Source organism: Ostrinia furnacalis, unplaced genomic scaffold (genome assembly GCF_004193835.3).
Source record: "Ostrinia furnacalis isolate ACB-3 unplaced genomic scaffold, ASM419383v2 OfSCF1376, whole genome shotgun sequence".
Classification (NCBI taxonomy): Eukaryota; Metazoa; Arthropoda; class Insecta; order Lepidoptera; family Crambidae; genus Ostrinia; species Ostrinia furnacalis.
The window spans coordinates 607,800-614,248 of NW_021131615.1; the positions used below are offsets into that span (position 1 = coordinate 607,800).

At 37.8% G+C, this 6,449-nt stretch overlaps 1 long non-coding RNA gene across 1 annotated transcript; it reads left to right on the forward strand.

Annotated features, from left to right (window-relative positions):
* The first annotated feature begins 2,043 nt into the window (after nucleotides 1–2,043).
* Nucleotides 2,044–3,145, forward strand: LOC114352483 (uncharacterized). Its single transcript, XR_003655862.1, has 2 exons — nucleotides 2,044–2,093; nucleotides 2,897–3,145. It is a non-coding gene; the product is annotated as an uncharacterized LOC114352483 (long non-coding RNA).
* Nucleotides 3,146–6,449: the final 3,304 nt, after the last annotated feature.

Below are 6,449 nucleotides of genomic sequence, written 5' to 3' on the forward strand. Positions count from 1 at the left end.
CAGCCCGTCCGGGGCGTCCCGCAGCCTGTCCGGGGCGTCCCGCAGCCTGTCCGGGACGTCCCGCGGCGCGTCGACCGGCCTGGGCTCGTCCCGCGGCCGGTCGGGGCCGGTGCGGTCGGGCGGCTCTCGCGGCTCCACCGCCGTTGGGACCTCGCCCTTGGCGAACGACGCCCGAGCCTCACCCGCACGGTTGACGGGTGATTTTCTCTCCACCTAGTATGTAAAAGAAGTAATCGTTATATTTTTCGTTTTTAACGAGGGCTGGCAGGGATAGGATTTCTGGAGGATATAACTTGTGATGGTTTTAGCTGAATACTACAGTGTGAGTCACGTTAAAGTGTACATATGAAAATAGATGAAACTAAACCTATTTTTATCGACAAAAAAGAGGTCAAAAAATTTTTGAGTTTTTTTTTTAATTTTTTATATAATTTTTTTTCTTCCAATTACTTATTGTAAAGAAAACGTAATAACTTTTAAACCAAGCGGTATGTCCTGATAAAATAAAAACAGTAATAATGCTAAATAACAGGCGATACTAAAACAATACATAAAATACACAAAAAAGGCCAACAAATAATAAAAAATAATACTTTTTGAAAAAAATCTGCTTTTAAATTCGTGTTTTTTTGGTTATTTGATAAATTTCTCCAAAAAATGCCCCTATAACCGGTGGTTTTTATTACTTTGTATTATTCTCTATCGTATTACCTTCGTAAAACCAAAAATCGCATGTCTCTATCCCTATCACAACGTTTGCAATGATCGTTTGAACTAAGCCTCTCCGGGCGCGCNTACACTTTGTTATTCTCTACATTAGATATGTCACCGTAAAATTGTGAATTCTGTCAGATTATAATCTGACGTAGTTAAATTACAATCTAACCTTTTTTTTTTTCGTCAGGAAATGCATAAAATTGCATACCCGGGGGAACCAGTGGGTTATGTAAGGCTCTCCCTGCCAGATGGGCAGGGCCTACTCACTAAAACCTGACGGTGTCCTCCCGAAGTCTTTGGGACGGTGGTGCGAGTTATTGTCCGAGCTAGGCGGCCTAGACATTCTTTCGCGGCTCCGCCCCAATTACAATCTAACCTAACCTATAACCCACTGTTAGTTTACAATCTAACGCGTTTATTATAAACTGACAGAGTTCACAATTTCACGTTGACAGATACAGTGTCCTCTTCTTCTTAGTCGGGCACTCTTGTCAGAGTGGTCGTGGTTGCGCTGACGAGGTACTGGTGGGGTGATGTCATCTCCGAGGGTAGCTTCCATTTCTGACGGTTAGAGGCGTCGCACAACAGATAAAGATAGCGTAGAGATACAGTGTACCTGTCTACAAAATAGTTTCTTCTTTATTCTATCACATTAGGTTATTAATAAAATTGACTTGTAAAGATAGTAAAAGTTGGTCAAAATAAATAAATAAAATTATTTTAGCCAAATTACTCCCAATCAGGGATTTATTGACACTCACTCATTAGCCTCTGCTTAATAAATATCATATTGAATTCACAAAAGCTGTATGTAACTCCCGGCATATCTGCAGCAGCCCGGAAAAAGTGCTGGTTGCTGGATGACCTGAGTCGGTTTGAGTAAAAAGAAAGCAAACTCACGCAGTGGTCTAATAAAAGGGCAAAGTGCCGAAAAAGCCGAGCTAACTCGTTGGAAATCGATCCTTCTTCTCTTCGAACTCCTATGTTTTTCAGATTAATTTCGTTGCGGGTCCAATAACGGTTTAACTTCCCCCGGGCCAAAGTCGGATTCATTGGTAGGATTTTTAGCGGTCAAGCTGTTTGAAGCTGTAGATCTTGGTTACACAGGAATTACAGCGGTCAGCGGAGGGAACTTCACGCGTTAAGCCGGGTACTCATCGGGTACACATGGTTCGTAGGCGAAGCACGTACACACTATGTTTTTACAGTGCATGCAATGGTTACGGTTACAGCTCGCTAATGAGTACCAGGTTTTAACTAAGTAACTGCCGACAGATCCCGCCGCGAGTGGGCGGGGCCGCGGTGCGCGCGTCGGGCCCGCCGCCCGCGCTGCCGCCGCGCCAGCTGTCCGCCGCCGCGGACCTCGCCGGGCCCAGGTAAACTGGAATATAGGTATAACACAACTTATATTGTAGCGTTATTCATCCGATAATATTAGTGTTTGCTGATAGATAATGCAATCTTGTAAGATTTTAAACAAGATCTTTCAATAAATGTCAAGATTTACGAGACATTATTAGAACGATACACAAAATACGATTATATTTCTAGTTGACATTAAGGCTTTGACTGGAATTCAATATTGAGACCAAATCCAATCAAAACATTTATTCAGTAATTGCTTATTAGGCCCTCTCCAAAGCACTCGTACACGTCTCAAATAAGTATAGCCTGCTCTACCACCACTTCGGGATAACACGTGGATTGGTGCTGGGACAGAATCTATGACTAAGATTGAATGCTGACATTTAGAGTATTGTCTTGTGATTCGGACCTTAGTATCCTCGCGAGATTGAGCGAAGGAAGAGATGAAGCTGTAGGATCTTTTTTCTTAGCTTTAACCGTAGCCTTTAGCCAGCGGTTCCCAAACTTATTTTGTCTACTGCCCACTTTGAGAATACATTCTTTTTAGCGCCCCCATTTGTAGTCGAGTGTCGAGTGCTCAGTCGGTGTCTAAGAGTCCTCCTAGTAGATGACGCCTCCCAAGCCTCTACACAACGTCCCGATTTTTTTTCTGGGTCTCTTACCGCCCCCCTTTAAGCCTGCAGCGCCCACAAGGGGGCGTTATCGCCCACTTTGGGAAAGACTGCTTTAGACGAACGAGATTGCATTCCTTGTAGCTGCTTTTCAGCCACTGCCCTCCTACGGTATACCTAAACCCTTGGCTTTATTGATCCAGATCGTCGAGCCCGGTCCGCGCATCACGGCAGGCGTCCGTAGGCGCGCCCTTCGCGGCGTCGAACCCGTTCACGACGCCGCGCCACGCCGAGTTTGTCATCCCGCAGAGAAACAACGTGCGCCGCTCCTCCACCACAGACAGAAACTAAACCACTTGCGCTCACTACGAGACACGAGAGTACATTGGGTAATTGACACTTAACCAATATTCGCAAACACTATTGTTTTAACTCAACTACTCCTATGCTAATATAAAGTTACACGCACGTTGACCACTTGTTCAAAATGTAATGCAATAAAAATTTGAATTAAATATGTTATTTCCATACTAGTGTTCAACGTGCGTTTAACTTTTATTAGTAAGCCAGCTAGTTTTCAATTAACTGTAAAATTGAGTTCGAGTTGTTTTGAAAAAATTACTCACATATATTACACATCACAATATTGACTAAATAGTTAATATGAATTTTCATTTAATTTTTTCTGAATTTTCATTTCAGCGAGTGTAGTATACGTCGCTATACAGGGTGGAAACGATAAGTGATTTCACTCGATTATTTCTAAACTATACAAGATATCAATAAACTAGTTATTGATCCTGAAAGTGCTTCATGAGCTCTATCAAACGGTATTAACACTAGAGTACACGCGCGGACTACTATAGTAGACCAGGGTAACATTTTACGCTATAACTTTTTGAAAACTTGCGCCAGAGAGCTGGCATTCCAGGAAAGCCTCGTTTACTAAATTTGTCAGTAAGCCAGTAAAGCTTGGGTCGCTAGAGTCTGCGCACTTTTCTAAAATTTGCCGTCCAAACTGCGGGTTTACTCAAAAGCCTGAAATCACTCGACAAAAAAATTATAAAAGACTTGCAGCAAATGGATTTACACAGTGTACCAGGCCGTAGAAAGTAATGAATACTATGAAAGATAAAAATCTAATCATATTTTTTCAGTAAATTTTTTTTGTTAACATTGGTCTCAGAGTGCAATTTTGGTCCAAAAAATTTACAACTTTTAAATCTATTTATAATGTTTGATCCCAAATAGTTATATAAAGAAACTTTGATAATAAAATAACTATAATAAACACTTTTATCATTTACATAATTATTTTATTCATAAATTGCTTACAAACTGATTTACAGTGATTTTAAATTGGCTTACCAGAGTAGGCCGCGCGTGTATTCGTGTAAAAAAAGGGGCGCGTGTACTGCAGTGTTAATAATAGGTTACAGAATAAACTGGATCTATCCGAAACTTCAATGTTTCCAGCTTCCATACATTTGGTAAAGTCACATTATTTTAAAAACTACATATGATATCGTAAAACTGATTACTGATTCTAAAAGTGCTTCACAAGCTCTATCCAATAGTATCAATAATAGGTTACAGAATAAACTGGATCTAACCAAAAATTCAATGTTTCCTTCTTCCATACATTTAGTACTACCACAGTCATGACATTCATCTCTTGACAATATTATAGCAAGTAAAGCCTAAAACCAATGTTTTTCATCAATAATTTAATACAATTTACGAGTTTATTTTAAGTATTCATTATTAAATTTAAAAAAATTCACTTCTAATATTGTGTGTCTGGCATACATTTAGTATGGAAGCTGGAAACATTGAATTTTCAGATAGATCCAGTTTATTCTGTAACTTATTGTTGGTACCGTTTGAAAGAGCTCATTAAGCACTTTCAGGATCAGTGACCAGTTTTTTAATATCTTGTATAGTTAAGAAATAATCGAGTGAGATCACTTAACGTTTCCACCCTGTATACCTAATTCATATATTCTACATACCGTTATATTTACGGCTAAAGTATGAAGTGATGTCAATTACCTAAGTGTTGTGTTGCGAGATATTTGTCTAATAGTGAGTACCTACGAGGCTTCAAAGCGAATTTGTTATTCGACTTTTTAATTTGATATAAGAACTACCTATAAATAAACCAAATACATACCATAATGTCTACGATCAAATTTTAAACTGATACAAAATGGGCGGTAATTTGACCTTCGCATTTTATGCCAATTTATCACTCATCGGTCGAGGGTAAAAATTAATCCATTGGTAATTTCGACTCACGGTACAGTGACACAGTCAGACAGTCACAGTAACAAAATGGGAATCTTATGTCAAATTACTTAATTGAATAAAAATCCACATCATCATCATCCGTGGCCCGTTTGCGTCGCTAACCTGTCTGTAACCATATCTGTGATTGTAAGGTGATGTATTTAGCTGGAACGGTACAAGTCATAGAAAAAAGTTGATACCAATCACAAGAAAATTTGTTTGGCGATTGTGCTAACTTATTAGTTAATTGTAATTCCCTAAAGATCCACTAGCTAAAAGTTTACAGTTGGGCTGCTTTTGAGAAGATGCCTAGCTGGCATCGGTTTTATTAGGGTAGTAGTACTTTTTTGAGGTCACACAATATATTTGACAAATTCTCAAATTAATGAAGCGGCTGTAAAACCATTGTATTTCATTCCAGATAAATAAATTACCAATAACTTTAATCCAAATTTTATCAATTAGGTGACAGGTCTCATTTTTTATCCGATAAAAAATACTCTTCACTAGAAAAATTATGATAGCTCGTACATTTTATTTAACTATTTGGTTTTAAGTAATATCTTTATTTAATTTGGGATCTGTCATCTCATTGTTATTATTAGTCAAATAAAGAATATATTACTAATATATGCCAATACATATTAATCGTTTAAAATACGTTTAAGAGAAGCGACGTGCGAAGATAGATGCACTAAAAGAACTTTAGTCTAATAAATGTTAGAGACCTGTCAGTGTTCCTTATGATGGTAATTATCGAATTTTGCCATAAGTCCTTAGTATTTTAGCCTGTTGTTAAAAAAACTACATAAACTATAAAATAATATATGCTGCTATGCAAAGATTATGAAATATTTATTTATTAGAAGTTGTGTTCATTTGTAAAATTATATACTTTTTTGTAGAATTAGCTATAGCACTTATTATATTATGTCGCCTTCCTTAAGTATTTGTTATATTTTGATTTATAACCAATATAAAATATTATAACCCTTGGCCATAAATACACAATAAGCACTGGAATTTCCAGGAATTTGAACAATAAAATGTGTCTATAAAAACATGTTTTTCAATTTTTCCTACTATTTAATAGAACTTTATTAATATTCATAAAAATCAAGAAGTGTATAATAATAATAATAATTGTCCCGACAGTTGTCTCGACAAACGGGCTAATAGCGAAGAGCTTCGACCAACATCTAAAGAAGCTCTCGCTGGATAGCTGGCTCAAGGGTCAGATACAAAATTAAAAGGCGGTGATCCTCAGCATGGCATTCGTTGTCCGGAGGTTCCTCAGCCTGTGACCCTGACCATCGGTAGCTTGGGCCCAGTGTTGGCACTAATCAATTAATTTTTTAATCAATTAATTAATTTGATTAATTTTAATCATGATTAAATTAATCCTGATTAAAATAATCATGATTAAAAAAGTAATCATAATCATGATTACTTTGTTAATCATTAATC